The sequence below is a fragment of the Cervus elaphus genome, chromosome 23 (genome assembly GCF_910594005.1).
Source record: "Cervus elaphus chromosome 23, mCerEla1.1, whole genome shotgun sequence".
Classification (NCBI taxonomy): Eukaryota; Metazoa; Chordata; class Mammalia; order Artiodactyla; family Cervidae; genus Cervus; species Cervus elaphus.
This window is the reverse complement of record NC_057837.1, coordinates 10,657,376-10,677,077: the sequence shown is the minus strand read 5'-3', so window position 1 is coordinate 10,677,077 and position 19,702 is coordinate 10,657,376. Positions and strand designations below refer to the sequence as shown.

The 19,702-nt window shown below is 42.6% G+C and overlaps 2 protein-coding genes across 10 annotated transcripts in view; one reads left to right on the top strand and one right to left on the bottom strand.

Moving 5' to 3' along the window:
* The window catches only part of LOC122682154 (ninein-like protein), a 705,741-nt gene that overhangs the window by 299,124 nt on the left and 386,915 nt on the right, over positions 1 to 19,702 (bottom strand). The window lies entirely within an intron of this gene.
* LOC122682160 (ankyrin repeat domain-containing protein 26-like) overlaps positions 1 to 19,702 on the top strand; it is a 371,465-nt gene that overhangs the window by 348,543 nt on the left and 3,220 nt on the right. Inside the window, exon 6 of one of the 2 annotated variants that reach the window (XR_006337236.1) lies at positions 18,371 to 19,206. The exons of the other annotated variant lie outside the window; for it this stretch is intronic. The gene's annotated coding sequence lies outside the window, so the exon portion shown is untranslated. Of the gene's footprint in view, positions 1 to 18,370; positions 19,207 to 19,702 lie in introns of those variants that run through there. 2 annotated transcript variants of the gene reach the window in all.

The following is a 19,702-nucleotide window of genomic DNA, read 5'->3' as shown; positions in this document are numbered from 1 at the left end:
AGCAGTCATGTACACATGTGACATTTGGACCATAAAGCTGAGCACCGAAGAATTCATGCTTTCAAACTGTGGTGCTGGAGAAGACTCTTGAGAGTCCCTTGGACAGCAAGGAGAACAAAACAGTCAATCTTTTTTTTTTTTTTTTTTTTCATTTATTAGTTGGAGGCTAATTACTTCACAACATTGCAGTGGGTTTTGTCATACATTGACATGAATCAGCCATGGAGTTACATGTATTCCCCGTCCCGATCCCGCCTCCCACCTCCCTCTCCACCCGATTCCTCTGGGTCTTCCCAGTGTACCAGGCCCAAGCACTTGTCTCATGCATCCCACCTGGGCTGGTGATCTGTTTCACTATAGATAATATACATGCTGTTCTCTTGAAACATCCCACCCTCGCCTTCTCCCACAGAATCCAAAAGTCTGTTCTGTACATCTGTGTCTCTTTTCCTGTTTTGCATATAGGGTTATCATTACCATCTTTCTAAATTCCATATATATGTCTTAGTATGCTGTAATGTTCTTTATCTTTCTGGCTTACTTCACTCTGTATAATGGGCTCCAGTTTCATCCATCTCATTAGGACTGATTCAAATGAATTTTTTTTAACGGCCGAGTAATATTCCATGGTGTATATGTACCACAGCTTCCTTATCCATTCGTCTGCTGATGGGCATCTAGGTTGCTTCCACGTCCTGGCTATTGTAAACAGTGCTGCGATGAACACTGGGGTGCACGTGTCTCTTTCAGATCTGGTTTCCTTGGAGTGTATGCCCAGAAGTGGGATTGCTGGGTCATATGGCAGTTCTATTTCCAGTTTTTTAAGGAGTCTCCACACTGTTCTCCATAGTGGCTGTACTAGTTTGCATTCCCCCCAACAGTGTAAGAGGGTTCCCTTTTCTCCACACCCTCTCCAGCATTTATTGCTTGTAGACTTTTGGATAGCAGCCATCCTGACTGGCATATAATGGTACCTCATTGTGGTTTTGATTTGCATTTCTCTGATAATGAGTGATGTTGAGCATCTTTTCATGTGTTTGTTAGCCCTCTGTATGTCTTCTCTGGAGAAATGTCTGTTTAGTTCTTTGGCCCATTTTTTGATTGGGTCATTTATTTTTCTGGAATTGAGCTTCAGGAGTTGCTTGTATATTTTTGAGATTAATCCTTTGTCTGTTTCTTGGTTTGCTATTATTTTCTCCCAATCTGAGGGCTGTCTTTTCACCTTACTTATAGTTTCCTTTGTTGTGCAAAAGCGTTTAAGTTTCATTAGGTCCCATTTGTTTATCAAAACAGTTAATCTTAAAAGAAACCAACTCTGAATATTTTCATTGGAAGGACTGACGCTGAAGCTCCAATACCTTGGCCACCTGATGTAAAGAGCTGACTTATTGGAAAAGACTCCAATGCTGGGAAAGATTGAGGGCCAGAGGAAAAGTGGGTGACAAACAATGAGACGGTCGGATGGCATCTTCGACACAATGGACATGAATATGAGCAAACTCTGGGAGATGGTGACAGACAGGGAATCCTGGCATGTTGCAGACCCTGGGGTCACAAAGAGTTGGACATCACTGATCAACTGGACAATAACAACATGCAAAGCTTCACACAGAAATGTGACTTGAAGGGGAGGCTACAACTGGGAGTTGATATACTACTTAACAAATGACAGGGAGTAGGAGATAAAGGCATCTTCTGAGAAACAGGTGACTTGGGGGAGGAGGGGCACTTACGGGAGAAAAAATAACATTTCGGAAAGATAAATGGTCCTTTAGGAGGATATATGGGAGATAGGGGAGTTTTGTGAAAATGTCTGTTTGTCTGGTGCTTGGAACTTTTCTCTAATTTTAAGACTTTTTCCAAAACTCAAACAACAATAGATAGGTTGATAGGTAAAGCAAAGGTGAAAAGTCTTAGGCAAATCTTATTTATCTATGAGGAACTTTTCCCTAATTTTAAGTCTCATTCCAAAAGTAAATCAAAAGTCAATCAAAACTGACTCAAATGCATTTCTTTTTAGAGCTGAATAACACACAACTTCTTTATCCATTCATCTCTTGATGGACATTTAGGTTGCTTCCATGTCCTAGCTATTGCAAATGCTAGGGAATACACAGAACGAAAAGAATGAAAGAAATCCACAGACATTTTCAGATTTTTTAAAGCTACGGACATAATTGCAGTGAGCACTGGGGTACATGTGTTTTTTTGGAATTTGCTGTACGATGCAGGGAACCCTAAGCTGGTGGTTTGTGACAGACTAGAGGGCTGGAATCGGGAGGGAGGTGGGAGGTGGCTCAGCAAGGAGGGTTCGCGTGTGTATCTATGGCTGATTCAGGCTGGTGTACGGCAGAAACCATCACGATATTGTAAAGTAATTATCCTCCGATTAAACATAAAAATTAGGAAAAGTTAACTCATTTAAAAGGCAAAGACTCAGGCAAATCTTATTTCCCCACGAGGAAAGATCTATGAATCAGTGTTTAAAGTTACATATAGCAAGTTTTATGCCACTATTAACCGTTACAATACCTCAAAACATCGACAGTACCCATAACAGCAGTATTTAGGTCTCTCTCTATATATCTACATATAGATATATATATATAGTGACAAAAACTGGAAAATACAAATCAGCTATCAATCAACACCACTAAATAGTAATGACAAGTTTGGTTGTTTGAGTGCTGTTTAAACAGCTGGTATTAGGGCTCAGTTTGAGCTTGTAAAGGGCGTCTCGGGTGGCTCTTGTGGTGAACAATCCAACTGCAATGCAGGTGACTCCGGTTGATCCCGGGGTCTGGAAGATCCCCTGGAGAAGGGAATGGCTCCCCAATCCATTATTCCTGGCTGGAGAATTCCAGGGGCATAGGAGCCTGGTGGGCTACAGTCCGTGGGCTCGCAAAGAGTCGGACATGACTGACTAACACTTTCACTTTGAACATGGAAAATTCAACAGTGCTGATATTTCTGCTTAAAAGTAAGTTAGATGCAGAGAAACATGGCTTAAAATGCCATACAAATTTTCATGATACACACACAATACAAAAATATTTTCCTTTAGTAAAGAGTTTCTCATCATTTTTAATGGGAAACAACTAAAATCTCATGGAAACAGTCCAGTAGGGAAATTTTTACTATTGAGTTTTCAAATCATATATTTTTTTCCTTCAAAATCTGTATATATTATTTTGATGTCTCACAGGTAGGTCCTGATATAGATTTGATCTGCCTGTAGATAATACAGAGGACACTCTAGAGAATTCAGATACAAATTCAGCAGCACCTGGAAAGAGACAGAATTATATTCTTTATCTAAAATACTTGAGTTCACAAAGTATTAGCTAAAACAAACAAACCCTGAGACCTTTCCTAGTGTTCTGAAGCATGAAACATATCTGTATATGACATGACACAAAACACAAGGTAATTGCACTCTCTGCCCATGGTCGCTCGTGTGGCTGAGGATCAGAGCCTCTGGCTTCCTCATGCTTCATTCATTTACTCAGTAACCATGCGCAGAGGTGCTGGGACAAGCACTGGAAGTACAAGGTGGAGGTGCCCCAGTGCACCCGGAAAACGACACGCTCTACAGTGGGAAACAGGTGAACGGGCAGCTTCCACACAGACTCATAAACTCTAAGACAGATACAAAAGACGGCACAGGGACACTCAGAAGGGACAGCCAGCTTCGTGTCAGGACTGCCAGCTTTCTGGTGGAGGTGCTGTGGAAGCAGATACCTGGAGGACAGGAAAAAGTACAGGAGACGGAGGGGAGGAGCACGTACAAAGCCCGCAGGTGAGGACGCGCGGCTGTGGGATCCTACAGTCTGGCTGGTTAGATGCAGAGCTGAGGGCAGAGGAGGGCGGTAAGGAGGTAAGGCCGCCTACTTTGGCAGGACCCAAACTGGTGTGGGTGTTTGGAGCTTTTCCTGAGGGTGAAAGATAAACTGGTGACAAAGTCAGTGACAGAGAAATTTTAGTCACCCACCGAGTGACAGCTTCACACCCGTGACTGTTGAGTCTGGGTTTCCCAGCCTTAACCGCCACCAGCGCCTGAGAAGCAGGTGAACGCCACATCTCCTGAGAATAGTGTCAGGTGCAGGCAGACAGTTCCACAGGGATGGAGGCAGTAGAAGAAGGAAATAGCCAGAAGTAAAAGAAATACATAGACCTTTAGAGATTATTTTTCAAGCTATGGAACATGATCAATCAATGAGGAAGAAGGATATTTTTCACTATGACCACTCATGTGTTCACGTTTCTCATTAGCTATGTGTAAGGAAAAATATTCAACATGGTGTCTACTATCCAAACAATGGAAAGAGATCCCATTTACTGCCTTCGGTGTATTTCAGAAATCAATGTCCAAATTTAATTCGTACATTTTGGCAACATACCTTTCCTTAGTTCTCTACTTATACTCCTGTCCAGCTCCCGCCACATCTGAAATAAGTCAAATATTATTTATGTTTAAGATGAACAAGAGATACTATCATAGGAATGACATCAAACTTACTAAATGTGACTTTTAAATAATACTTTTAGACACTAGACCTAACCTCAAGATTACGTCAGTAGAAAAAAAAGTTACATAAATAAAAGAACATGAATTCCTACTTATTCTCCTTATAGATAACACAGCATATTTATGGAATGCTATTTAGATTAACTGATAAAAAGTACAATGAGTATCAGTCTGTCGAGTACACATAATGTGAAAGAATGAGGGAATGACCCATAATCCTAGGAACGACCCACAAGATTCCTATCTTCTCCCCTAACAGCTCCTGCCCTACATATGTACTGAGACCTTTATTTTGATTTCTAGGTTGAGGATTGTGTTCAAATGGAGGAAGTAGTCTGAAGTCAAATATTAAGAACGAGAGCACATCTGTGGTTTTCTTTAAAGTTTTCCATTTAACGAAAAGATAGAAAGTTGAGAAAATTTACACACAAGAAACAGTGTACCAGCAAGTTTCAATTCTGAAGATATTTAGCGAGAGGGATTCTCTCGTAAGTGTTAGTTTCCGAACTATGTCCCATAGACGGGGAAGGTCCCACAGGGGTCACTGTAGGGTTGAGGAACAGAGAAGTCACTGCTGCAGGGCCTCTGGCCGCTCTTCAGCTACAAGGCTCTATGCTTGTCTCCGTTTATGTAACACGGTTCCCTGCAGGAGTTTTCTTTTTTAAAAGAAAGGTTCCTTTCTTTGGGAAAAAAAGAATCTTTTTGTAAGGTATGAGAGTCATTGATTTAGTCAAAGTTCCTAATTCTACAAAAGAAGTAACAAAGGCCATGTCCTTCTGACTGAGTCCAGAGTCCTAGGCCAGCTATGTTCTTAGATTAAGAAAAAACACATAGATTTTTAAATATAGCATAGACAAAATGAACATGTAAAACCTTGTTATACAGTTGAATAATGCTTGTGGTGTGACATGACTTTTGAAGTAAATTATGTGTTTTAAATGCATGAACAAGAATAAATCAATATCAAATCCTATTTGTGGCAGTAGATACAGGTAATTTAGAAAGCATACATATTTTTTAAACAGAGGACAGGGAACTTGAAGGAGAGAATCTTTAGCTGAATCAAGCAGGACAAAAGTGAAGAGATTCAACCTTAAAAGGATGTTCACTTCCTCTAGATAGAAGCTGGCTTGCTAAAATGACTCAGCAATGAATTATCCACATTTTGGGTTACTGAGGACAAAATTTAAAACACACAACAGATCTCTCTTTACTGTTTAGCATACTTCTATCCAGGCTCTCATCATTAGTGGGTATATACAAAAAGCATGAGTGTAAACTCAACTATAACCTAAATCCGGTCAGAAGTTGCAGTTGAACTTCATTTCCTCAGCCTGAAGTTTCAAGGGGAGCATCCGCTACCCTCCTCAGGAGAAGCAAGATTTACCTAACGGGTGAGTTTGGGAGAAGGAACTAAGAAGTGCTTGCTTGGTTCCCAATCTCTTCTTTGAAAAGATGTATGTGCCCACAGCACCGTGAACTTGGGTCTGCGGTAGGCAGCCCACCCCTGGGATGGGGGTAAAGCCTTTGCTTCCTCCTCTTAGGCCTGTGTCTGCGTGGGCAGGTCTCTGACTTGGGATGAAGTGTTTGGAGGCCCGCTGTGACTGCACAGCTAAAGCACGCCCTCCAGGTTCATGGCTCCCAAGTACTACGACCCAACGTAGCCCCAGTGCTGTCGAAGAAACCTTAGATTGCTCTTCTGTGATGGCAAGAAGCCAAATGAGAAAACAGGTTGAGATTGCATTTAACAAGGGCTGCTTTTCTCTGCATCATCAACATCATGGAAACACCATCAAAAACCATAAACTCGTGTGCACTGACTGAAATGGATATTTTAATCACAATGATTACACAATGAAAACTAGCTGCAGTTTAAAGACTCCCCTTCATTGCTATCTCAGTCATCATTCATCCAGGTGAAGTCATGACAGAGACAAAAGTGAGCTTCATTTACAAGTTTTAAATATTTGATTTAACTACAAACTTAGAAACATTCTACAACTGCTCAGCAAGATATGTTTTAGACATTTAAATCAAAATTCTGTCAGTAAAATAGCAATTAAAGATGTACTCTTGTATAAGAAAGTAACAAAAAATGTTAACCTAAAACCCAAAATTAATCTTTTGATTACTACAAGTTTGTTTAATTCATAAAAATGACTTATCTAGGATTTCTTCAAATGAAACACATCCATATGTCATTAGTGTTTAGATGCCAGTCAGTCACTTATGGTTAGGGGTAGAAAAACTGTGGTGGGAGCAGCAGAGCCTGGAAATGATTATGAACCACTGCCAAAGTGAAATCAATTAAAAAGTTAATCAAACATCTGAAAGTACACTTTCGGTTACTAGACAGTAAGATGTCATTTCTAAAGTAGAATTTCAATGCAGGTTTTAAACAAATTTAAGAATTTAAAAAGTATCTCTTATAAACAAGAGATCTAGCACAAAAAAATCATTAAATGTCTCCTTGATTATCACAGTTGATTATGGTTTTACTTAGTACGCATAAATCAAAAAAACAACTCAGAAGTTCACCAAATTAAAAATAAGGATCATTTATATCAGAAATCTGAAACCCAGTGAAAAAAATAGAACAGAACTAACCTTGGTCAAGAAAGTCTCCACGCTGCCATTTGAACGGCGTGGAATTCAGGTAGAAAACCCTACGTTCGCTCCTGAAATAAGATTTGCATTGAACCCTGAGGTAGGATTGAAATTTCCAACAGAACAGGGCTCCAGGACTGACCTGCTGCTGAGAGTGCTGAGTAAAGATCTCTTCTGCTGTTTCTCCACCTCAAGTTCGGTGCTCATCTCTGCCAGCCTCTCATTATTCCTGGGGAAGATGGAAAACACCAATTTCATTCATGTTTCCCTGTGTGACTTGCATTTTGTAAGTTGCCGCACATAAATGGAATCCCCATCACCCTGTGTGAGCACTGGAAGCAGAGAGCAGACCTGCTGTAAACAGTGACAGCTCTGACCTTGTTCTAAAGAAGCTCACGTGTGTCTGGGGCTCCTCAGGTAACAAGTCACAGCTGGGAGAGGAGAGAAAGGGCGTCAGAGAGAAAGGGAGGCGGGCTCACAGTGACACCTGCCGCCTCTGGGACACGCCTGCCCCCAGGAAACAGGGATGAAGAAACACGCCATCCCACAAATCCATTTTCAAGCGTTTCCTTTCACCATTCTTATATATACCTTCCACTCATGACCGTGAAGAAATTAAGCACTTGGCTCTGAGGAATCACCTAGAGCCACAACCTTGAGGGCAATGGGTGACAAAAGGGCTAAAACAGCCCCAGGAACAATGACAAGTATGCTCTGCTTTTCCAAAGTTCATTTTATGTTACTTCATTTCTACGAAGGGCCTACATCAGCACCTGTATCTCATAATCAAAACAAAGAAAAAAATCTGAAGAGAATTTTTGGTTTCATTTCAAAAGGCAAAAAGTCAAAACAGCGTTCAGTGTATGTTTTTACAATGAGAGGCATCGCGCTCCCCAAGCAGGGAGACCGGTCCCAGCGACCTCCTTCCCCGGAAGCCACACCCCACACCCCAGCATCAAGTCCCACAGCCCTGAACCCTCTCTGGGAGCACCTGGGCTTCCCTTGAGTATGCTTATTTTGGGCATCGACTAGCGGAATGCGTCCTCGGGTCCCTGCTCCTTTGCTGTGCTCTCTGGGCTTGTGAAAGGTGTCCTAGGAGTGCTCTGCTTTCAGAGGCGGGGAAGCCTGGACTCGGCTGCAGGTGGGATCTGCCCTTTCCAGCCTCCATACAAACCCTCACTCAGGTCACCATGCCAGCGTCAGCCACTCTGGGAATTACCCTGCCTTTCACCCCTGTGTGAATCTTCCCTGATTTCACAAGCATGCTTTTACTTAGTGTAGGAAAACTTACAAGGATATCTTATAACTCATTTTTCTTAGGATGCCCTCTAGCAGTGACTGACTAGCTAGCTTCACTTCCTACTAATCTCAGGAACCTGGCTCTATAAAAACTAGGCTTCAGAGACAAATTAATGGACTAAATTTATCTTCTGTGATTCTGTGTTTTGACTTACATGTCTAGTTCATTTTCCAATGACTTTCTAACTTTTAGTTCCTCTAAGTAGAGTTTCTTATATTTTTCCATCTCTGCTTTCTTATAATCTTGTAAAGTTTCCGTCCTGGATAGTTCAGATTCCAAGTCTTTAATTCTGAGTTCCATCTGACTTCTTACGGAAGCAATATGCGCCTCTCGGAACTGCTCTGAGATTTCTTGACATGCTGCTCGTGTCTAAGTCAAATTTAAAAAGATACATTTTTTAAATGATTATAACCTGAATAATGATATTTGTTCCATTTAGTTTTGAGTCAGGAATTTAGAGAGTGATTTTAAATGTGAAAATAAGAAAAGAGGAACTTTAAAATAATCATCGTCAATGTGACATGAATTAAATCTGAATTATAAAATAAACGTGGAATCAATGTTATAGTAGTACTTAAGGAACCGGATGATTCAAAGACTAAGAGGATGAAGTGAAAATTTAGAAACTGAACAAGACAAGAATAATTCAAGAGGATGGTACCAGTTCTAAACCACATATTTGTTTTCCCCCCTCATAGTCTTGTGTATACCAATTGGTCTTATAAGTAAAAGGATTCTCTAGGGAGAAGCATTCTGAAAGATCAATTTAGTGATAACTGTGATGGAAACTGAAATATTTACAAGGAGAAACAAGTGTGCCCCTCCTTCCAGAAATCTACAGAACACACTGCTCTAAGGGAAGCAGAGGAAACACATAAGCTGTATCCATCCAAAATGTAATTTACACTGAGGTGAATTCAAGCACATGACAGATCAACAAATTAACCTGCAAAAATAGGTTGACTTCTTTCCATTTCTCTAAGAGGTCCCGTCTCACTCTTTCTTCAATCTCCCGTTTATACTGCTCAACTTGAGGGTATTCTATCATCTTCAGTTCCATATGACTTCTGAGTTTCACTACTTCTTGCTCCAACTTCTTGTTCTCTTTCTCTAGTTTCTCACACTTCCTTTGCCATCCTTTCATTGATAACAACTCCCGTTGAAGAACTTGATATGTTGCATCCAGGTGCAGACACTGTGAACACGCAGCTCCCAGCTCTGCTGGAAGACGATCAGTCTGCAAGAATAAAACAACACCATTTAGTTCTGAGGAAAGTGGACTGAGCACAGCCTCGCTCAAACCGAGGATCAAATATATACCATGGTATCTGTATTGGAGAATGTAGGGCCTGGAATAACTCAGAGAATCAAGAAAGAAGTTCAAACCACCAAGAGTCACAAAATATACTCTTCACTATCATCTTAGTCTCACAACATTTACACTTGATTTTACACTCTTTTATTGTTCTACAGTAATACTTTTCTATCTTTCCTCTGTAGAATGACTGCAAGCCACCTCCTAGTAGAATGTCTCTTACCCCTTTCTCCCATCTTATCCCATGGTTTTTAAAGAAGTTTGAGGTATCCTGTATTGAGTTATCTAGGGCCGAGTTAGTAAATGTCTCCCAAAAGAAGATTGTGAAAATAAGACTCTAATGGTTAAATCTTGTAAATGTGGATTCTAATCCAATAAGCCTTTTCCTGAACTACAAACAGTTTTTGCTAATTTGAACTGCATTCCAAAGAGAAATGATTCACAAGGTTAAAGAAAGGTTAAAGAAATCCCATCTCCTAAGAGTTTAGTGAGATGATCCATACATTTTTCTGAACAACAAAAAAATGCCTCATTCTTGTAACCCTTTCTTACTTTCCACAGAATAAGAGACATACCAAACAAAAGAAAGAAAAAATATTTACTGGAATATCAGTGACACTGAATTGGAAAGAACTTTCCTTTAGACAGAAAGATTACTTGGTAAGTCGACGTGATTGCAGCTCGTGGTTTTCAAACATGTCTCCAAATTCTTTGACACTTTTCTCATGAAATTCCCTCTCCTTAAGTATGCGTTAGTCCTAGTAACTGATTCCTCCTGGACAGAGTCTGGGGAAACTGCTGTGTGAGTTTTAAAGCTAAATAGCTTCTGAATGTTGCTCTGTGGGGAAGCCAACTCTTAGACTCAGTCAACACGCTGTGAAGAAGCACAGCCCACACACAGAGCACGTGTCAGTGTCCCCACTGACCGCCCCCACCTAATGGCCCCTCCAAAAGCCAGCTCCAACACCAGACGTGCGCACGGGGAAGTCTTCAGATGACTCTGGTCCCCACCTTCACGACATCCCGGCTGATGCAACTGGAGAAGAAATGAGCGGGGCTCACTCACTGAGCCTTGCGCCAGCGCAGACTTGTGAACAAAGGAAATGCTGTTCTGAGTCACTGGGCTTTGAGGTGGTTTCTAATGCAGTTTGTTAACAATAAATAACTGGCACAGACACTGATATTAAACATGGGGTTCAGTTCAGTTCAGTCGCTCAGTTACGTCTGACTCTTTGTGACCCCATGGACTGCAGCACGCCAGGCTTCCCTGGCCACCATCAACTCCCACAACTTGCACAACTCGTGTCCGTCGAGTCGGTGATGCCCCCAAGTTAGGTACTGCTGTTAAAAAAGAGCTGAAACATGTGAGAATGCCTTTGAACCTGGAGGTAGGTTGCACTTGAATGGATGCAGAGAAAGAAATGAAAACCCAATGGGCTTCATCACATTGTACACAGAAGCCTGATGGTCCTTGAAGATGCTGCCGATGATGGCTTCTAGGCAAGAGAAGAAACGGACACTGAAACATGGGAGGCGGAGACTCTTGCTCTAAAGCAGCTGAAAGTAAATCAATGAGAGGGATAAGCTATCAGAAAAATTTAAAAGTGCTATTAAATATAAAGGAACCAAGACTCACAGGGTTCAATATCTGTATCCCCTTTACAGCATCTCCACATGTCCAATTGTCACAGGACGCTAAAGGACAGAAATGGCTTCTGGGCTAAGATCAAATCTAGGGTGCTGCCAGGAAAACACAGTCTAAAGGTAAAACCTGTAGACTGTAAGTGTAAGACCCTGGAAAGACTTAAGGTGGTGCCTCAGATTCCTTAAAGGATCTTAAGAGGAAAAGAACGCTAAAAGTGTCATCCTGCAAAGTTTCACAGGAAGCCCAAGGTGCAGGGCTTCCTTCAGAAAAGATTTTGGAGGGTAGCTTTTCCAATGGCGTGAACCCCAATCAAATTCACAGGACACTAAGAGCTTTAAAGAGAACCTTGGCAGCAAAAACACTGCTTGTTTGTTTGACCTAACAGAGACCAAGTGTGAGCCGCCCACTCATGTCTGCCTCTGTGCCCCATAGACTGAAGCCCACCAGGCTCTTCTGTCCATGGGATTCTCTGGGAAAGAACACTGGAGTGGGTTGCCATTTCCTTCTCCAGGGGATAGGGCTTCCCTGATAGCTCCGTTGGTAAAGTATCTGCCTGCGGTACAGGAGATTCTGGTTTGATCCCTGGGTCGGGAAGATCCTCTGGAGAAGGGATAGGCTACCCACTCCAGTATTCTTGGGCTTCCCTTGTGGCTCAGTTGGTAAAGAATCTGCCCACAATGCAGAAGACCTGACTTCCACTTTCACTTTCTCCGGGGGCTCTTCCCAACCCAGGGATCAAACCTGGGTCTCCTGCATTGCAGGCAGATTCTTTACTGTCTGAGACACCAGGGAAGTCCAACCGAGAGACCAAGACATACAAAATGAGAAGAGGCCTGGGGATTTTCTTAGAAGTTCAATAAAGAGGAATCTGGCTCAGGAACTATGAGTCACCTACAGACAGAGGGCATTTCTTATGAAAAGGACAGCACAGAGCTCAGACTGCAAGCACAGAAATAAAAAAATAATATTATCTTTCATGAGTTCACGAGGGATAAGCATTTGTAGTCAACGGAGTTTATAAACCTGATATCAGTAAGGACAGATTTCAAAATGAATGACTTTGCTTCAAACAGCTTAAAATGATTTTTCATCATTTCATCATTTTTCTGGAATTTAAACTGGCAACATGTATTTGTTAAATAGAGAGGTTTTTACACATAAAATTGACCATCTGGTGATGTCCATGTATAGACTCACCTACTGTGTTATTGGAAGAGGGTGTTTGCTATGACCAGTGTGTTCTCTTGGCAAAAATCTGCTTGCCTTTGCCCTGCTTCATTTTGTACTCCAAGGCCAAACTTGCCTGTTATGCCACATATCTCTTGAGTTCCTACTTTGCATTCCAGTCCTCTATGATAAAAAGTACACTTTTTTTTTCCCACGTTAGTTCTAGAAGGTCTTGTGGGTCATCATAGAACTGCTCAACTTCAGCTAAAGAGTTCTAAAGGACAGAATGGAGAGATAAGAAAGCCTTCCTCAGCGATCAATGCAAAGAAACAGAGGAAAACAACAGACTGGGAAAGACTGGAGATCTCGTCAAGTAAATTAGAGATACCAAGGGAACATTTCATGAGAAGATGGGCCAATTAAGGACAGAAATGGTATGAACCTAACAGAAAGCAGAAGATATTAAAAAGAGGTGGCAAGAACACAAAAGAACTGTACAAAAAAGATCTTCATGACCCAGATAACCATGATGGTGTGATCACTCACCTAGAGACAGACATTCTGGAGTGCAAAGTCAGGTGGGCCTTAAGAAATGAGCAAAGATAGTGAAGGTAATGGAATTCCAGTTGAGCTCTTTCAAACCTAAAAGATGATGCTGTGAAAGGGCCGCACTCAATATGCCAGCAAATGTGGAAAACTCAGCAGTGGCCACAGGACTGCAAAAGGTCAGTTTTCATTCCAATCCCAAAGAATGCTCAAACCACCGCACAATTGCACTCATCTCACACACTAATAAAGTAATGCTCAAAATTCTCCAAGCAAGGCTTCAGCAATACGTGAACGGTGAACTTCCAGATGTTCAAGCTGGTTTTAGAAAAGGCAGAGGAACCAGAGATCAAATTGCCAACATCGGCTGGATCATAGAAAAAGCAAGAGAGTTTCAGAAAAACATCTATTTTTGCTTTATTGACTATGCCAAAGCCTTTGACTGTGTGGATCACAATAAACTGTGGAATATTCTGAAAGAGATGGGAATACCAGACCACCTGACCTACCTCTTGAGAAACCTATACACAGGTCAGGAAGCAACAGTTAGAACTGGACATGGAACAACAGAATAGTTCCAAATAGGAAAAGGAGTACATCAAGACTGTACACTGTCACCCTGCTTATTTAACTTAAATGCAGAGTATATCATGAGAAACGCTGGGCTGGAAGAGGAACAAGCTGGACTCAAGATTGCTGGAAGAAATATCAATAACCTCAGATATGCAGATGACACCACCCTTCTTACAGAAAGTGAGGAGGAACTAAAAAGCCTCTTGATGAAAGTGAAAGAGGAGAGTGCAAAAATTGGCTTAAAGCTCAACATTCAGAAAACTAAGATCATGGCATCTGGTCCCATCACTTCATGGGAAATAGACAGGGAAACAGTGGAAAGTGTCAGACTTTATATTTGGGGGGCTCCAAAATCACTGCAGATGCTGATTGCAGCCATGAAATGAAAAGACGCTTACTCCTTGGAAGGAAAGTTATGGCCAACCTAGATAGCATATATAAAAGCAGAGACATTACTTTACCAAGAAGGTCCATCTAAGTCAAGGCTATGGTTTCTCCAGTGGTCATGTATGGATGTGAGAGGTGGACTGTGAAGAAAGCTGAGCACCGAAAAATTGATGCTTTTGAACTGTGGTGTTGGAGAAGACTCTTGAGAGTCCCTTGGACTGCAAGGAGATCCAACCAGCCCATCCTAAAGGAGAACAGTCCTGGGTGTTCATTGGAAGGACTGATGCTGAAGCTGAAACTCCAATACTTTGGCTACCTCATGCGAAGAGTTGACTCACTGGAAAAGACCCTGATGCTGGGAAGGACAGAAGATGAGATGGCTGGATGGCATCACTGACTCGATGGACGTGAATTTGAGTAAACTCCAGGAGCTGGTGATGGACAGGGAGGCCTGGCATGCTGCGATTCATGGGGTCGCAAAGAGTCAGATACGACTGAGAGACTGAACTGAACCTTCTCATGGGGTAAGCATTATGACAGATGACATCAGAAACCCCAGATGTTCCTCTCCTTACCCCAACTGACTGCTCTACAAATACTATGACACCCACCAGATTATTTTCTCTACCAAAATGTTCTAGAAAAAAAAAAATTATCCCTGGGAGTTTAGAGCACTACTGAAAAACTAAGACATTTAAATTAATCGCTATATTCTGAAATTTGCTTGCATGACTTCTACATGCATGAATTATCACTTGGGAAGGGAAATATGAAAGTCTAGATTTTAGTAGAACCTCATTTAGATAGGTTACAAGTACAAACAGGAGAAGCTACTTCTATTCTGTTTGTTAAACAGCTAAAAGCAAATGACTGTTTCAATTCAGTTCCTTGGAAGAAAAAGGGAGAAAGAGCAAGAGTAAACCTGTAGGGAAATGATCATGAATGAAAGCCACAAACACACTAAACAGAAAGCCATGATCAAACATGGTCACAACAGAGGCAGAGAGAGATGGACTTAAAGAATAGACACTGAAGGAAAGCATTCTGCAAGGAAAAATTAGGTTAACAGTAAAAAAAAAGCAAAAAAAATGGGGGAGGAAAAGAAAGCAGAGAGAGACATTCCTAGTCAAGTACAAACTTAAGGGAATAAAATAAGCATAATAAGGCTTGTGGAAAAACACGCACAAATAAAATGTATATACAATAGATCAGTAATACATCAGTATTCTTAAGGATATACTATGAACAAAGCCTCTGTTTTATATGCTTTTATTAATATATAAATTACGCATCTATACGGTTCTGCAAATTTTATGAAAATATCAACATACGTTGTCTATAAAACATATACTTAAGACAGAGGCTTTTGTTCATAATATATCCCTAATATAGCGATCTGTATTACTCCAAAACTTTTGCTTATAAATACTACCGTATTAAAGTTGAATATTGCCACTGTAAAAAGTGTCATTTGATTAGCCACACATGGTCATCTGTCACTACCTGAATGTTGTAAAGTATTACTTGAGAGAGAGAAAAATTGATTAAGAAATATTCCTAACTATTCACTGGGAAAAAGAACTGGTAATCAAAATTCTGAGGAGAATGTATGGCTTGAAAAGAAACATTTAATGGAACAGAAGATGGGGCAAAAAAGGTCAAAAATTTTCACCTAAATTTCTCATCTCACAACCAGTGGACAGTGAAAAAAATACTGTAACCTTTCACTTTTCACATATTTCTTATTTATTTCCTTGTTATGCAGGACCCCCTTCCTCAACATAACACAACTGAACTATATTACCTGTAACATTACATAGGATATGGTTTGTCTCTTCATTTATTCACATTCAATAACTATTAACACGGTTCTTACACTCGAGACCTATGCTACCTGCTCCAGGAGATGCACAACTGTTTCCTGAACCCCACTAGCTTACACTGACACGGGGCTCTAAGATGAACACTTAAATCACAATAACACAAAACGTCTGAAATCTGAAGGCTTAGAATGTGACACAGGACACGGGGTAGGTCTTTTTAAAAATACAATAGAAAAAAAAATCCCGAGTTGCACTTTTATCTCACGGTTATTAAAAGTCTCTGCTTCTATGAAGGGAAAGTCGATCAGTCGTGTCCGAATCTTTGCAACTCCATGGACTCTATGGTCCATGGAATTCTCCAAGCCAGAATACTGGAGTGGGCAGCTGTTCTCCAGGGGATCTTCCCAACCCAGGAATTGAACCCATGTCTCCTACATTACAGGTGAATTCTTTACCGACTGAGCTACAGGAGATAGGATCATTCTGGAATTCTATTAACAGTAAGCTAAAGAAAATAGAGCAGAAAGCCTCTTCATCACAAGAGGCAGAATGGTGTAGGGGTTAAAGACACGGGCTTTGGACCTATGGGCTTACATCCCAGTCCTACCACTTCAGCCTTTCAACCTTGAACAGACGACCTGAACTTTCAAACCCTCAGTTTCGCCATTGTTGAAATGGGGCAATGGTCTCCATCTCTGAGGCTGCTGAGGACTCATACTTGTGTCATTTGCCCGGGGCCTGGTACCTAGCCTCCTTGAATGTGAGTGGCTTTCACTGTCATGGAGACAGAGCAGTAGCACTGACTGCATCCTACTGGATGCCAAGCACACAGTGGGTCTCCTTTTATAGCAGCCAAGCTGAGGCTGAGGGGTAGCAGGCACAGGGTAACATGGATAGAGGTCACTGCCTACAGGACAGCTTATGGGCTCTAAGGTGACACCCCCGAGGCTGAGGCCCCATCACTGAACTGGCTGTGTAGAATTAGGCAGTCACTTCACTTCTCTGGACCTTTGTGTCCTACTCTGTCACTGCCCAAGCTGTGTGGAGTATGAAATGAGACACCACACATAAAATACTTGGCCCAGGGCCTAAGGATGGTGGTGATGGTCATGCTTTTCCCTGTTGCCCTTACCACAACTCTTCCTACCCCTTCTCACCATGTTCTGCCCAGCGCTTTAGTCCTGGGGCCGCTGCTGTGGAGCATCTGGGCAAATTTGCTTTCCCTTCTCCAAGTCCTGGGCTCAGTTCTGGGCTCAATGCCAGTCTGTACCAGCCTCAAGACACTGCCCATTGCAGCATTCCCTCACATCTCTGTTGCTTCAGGTCTCAGTTCACAATCAGAGATTCCTTCCATATACCCATGTTACCCACTTTACCGTAGGGAAATGGGCCCAGAGAGGGCACAGTTCTCCCTTAGAGACACACAGCAGAGTGCATTCCTGGATGGGTTGTGAAACTGAGGTCTTTCACTGTCTCTTCTGGGAAGCCTGGATGTGGATCCCACAGTGCACTGCTGGGCCAGGGCCAGGTCAGCACCATTTACAGTAAATACCAGGCATACCACATCTGCCAGTCCACCCCTCATTACCCACACACTGCCGCTCTTCACTAGATTCCCTCTCCAATGGGCGTTATGCAGGGCTTGGGGGTCACAGAGTACACAATAGGACAGTCACACATTATCAAGCCTTCAAGGAGGCCAGGCCCACCCCCACCCCTTCACACAGGACCCTTTCTTCGGGACCCCATCCTCAATTCCACCGCTCTTCTGCCGTTGTTAAAGCCCCTCCCCATAATTCAAGCCCGTCCATAGACTATGGGTCCCTTGCGCGCCTCCACCGATACACTCTAGCCACACCTCTTTCCCCTCCGTGGCCGCTCCTCTCCAGCCACTGTCCTCTATCTGGTCACGCTCCAACCCCTAACCCCGCCTCCGGACTGACCACGCCCCCTTGACAAACAGCCCCGCCCTCACCATCAGGCCCGCCTCTCAGTTGCAACTCAGGTTCCCTCTGGCCTCCCCATCCCGTCCCTCCTCTCTGATACCGCCCCTCGCCCCGCCTCTCCCGACTGCGGCCTTAGGGGCTCCCCCAGGCCAGTTAACCGGGAGACCCACTGAACTCTTCCGTGGGTCTCAGCCAGCCGCCCTCGCGTTCACTTAAAGGGGAGATGCCGGCGAGGGTGGGCCCACACGACCGGCTTGAGCCCCGCCTGGGCGCCTGTGCCTGCTATTCATGTTTTATTTAAGTTCTGTGATTACTGACATTCAGTTAAATAACTTTAAAACGGCCAGTAAAGTGCTCTATAAGGGGAATTATAAGCGGGTCCGAAACCAGCTAAGCCTTTTGCAGCCTATCAAGTCTGTGGGGCGCTGGATCCCAGGAAGGTGTCCAACAGCCTTGGAGGGGAGACTCACAGGAGGGACCCCTGCCAGGCCCTTCCTCCCTGCTTACCTGTTCATCTTGTCCTTGTCATTCAGGCCACTCTTCCCGAGCAACAGGACCTGCTGCACTTTAGCTACGTTGCCTACGCTGGCAGCTCTGTGGATCTTTCCGAGGTCCTTGTCTCGGATGCGGTACCCGGGCTGAAAGTTGATTCTATGACTGCCGTCTCTCCCCGGGCTGATGGAGGAGCCGAAGGGCGAGCTGCCCTTCTTACTCCTGAAGCCAAAAGTCTTCTTCATCACAGAGCCTACAGACTCCAAACACACCTCACCTCCCCCTCGGCTCTTCACAGGCCCCTAAACCCAACAGGAGCACTAGAGGTAAGCCAGAGCCGGCCCGCCACAACCTCCCAGCTGGGAAGCTCAACGGTTTAGAATCTTACATCCCAGAATGATCGTTGCTAAGCAACGATCGTTGCTAAGCAACACGTTGCTAAGCAATGTGTTCACCTCTAAACACATTGCCTGTGTGCCAGAATGCCCAGGGTGCACGTGCAAGAACTGGAAGTGCATTTTTTGAAAGAAACAAATATTATCAATAAAGCCTACCTAAGGTAAGAGGAAATGAGAGGAAACTGAAATAAACACAGAAAGGAAAGTGACATTACAACAGATACCTCAGAAGTAAAGAAGCATAATCATGAGGGACTATTATTATTGATGAACAATTACAAACTGGAAAACTTAGAAGAAATAGATAAATTCTGAGAAACATACATGCTGTCAAGACTAAAACAAGAAAAAATACAAAAGTAGAAAAACTCAAAACTCCAGTAATAAATAAGGAGATTCAAATATTAATTAAAAAAAAAAAAAAACTCCCCAAAGTTAAAAGTTTACGATCAAACGGATTCAAAGCTCAATTCTACCAACATTCAAGTAAGAACTAAAAGTAAGAGTATGCATAAAAACACTTGACAAAATTCAAAATCCATTTATGGTAAAAAAATTTTCAATAAAATAGAAATTTACTCAATACAATAAAGGCCATTTATAAAAAGCATGAGAAGTGAAAGTGATGGTCACTCAGTCGTATCTGACTCTTTGCTATGCCATGGATTATACAGTCCATGGAATTCTCTAGGCCAGAATATTGGAGTGGGTAGCCATTCCCTTCACCAGGGGGCCTTCCCAATCCAGAGATAGAACCTAGGTCTCTCGCAATGCACGCAGATTCTTTACCAGAGGAAAGCACCAAGGAATTCCTAAGCACCAAGGAATCCCAAGAATACTGGAGTGGGTAGCTGATCCCTTCTCCAGTGGATCTTCCTGACCCAGGAATCAAACCAGGGTCTCCTGCATTGCATGTGGATTCTTTACCAACTGAGCTAACAGGGTATCTAGTCTTGCTTGGGAAAACAGCGTCTG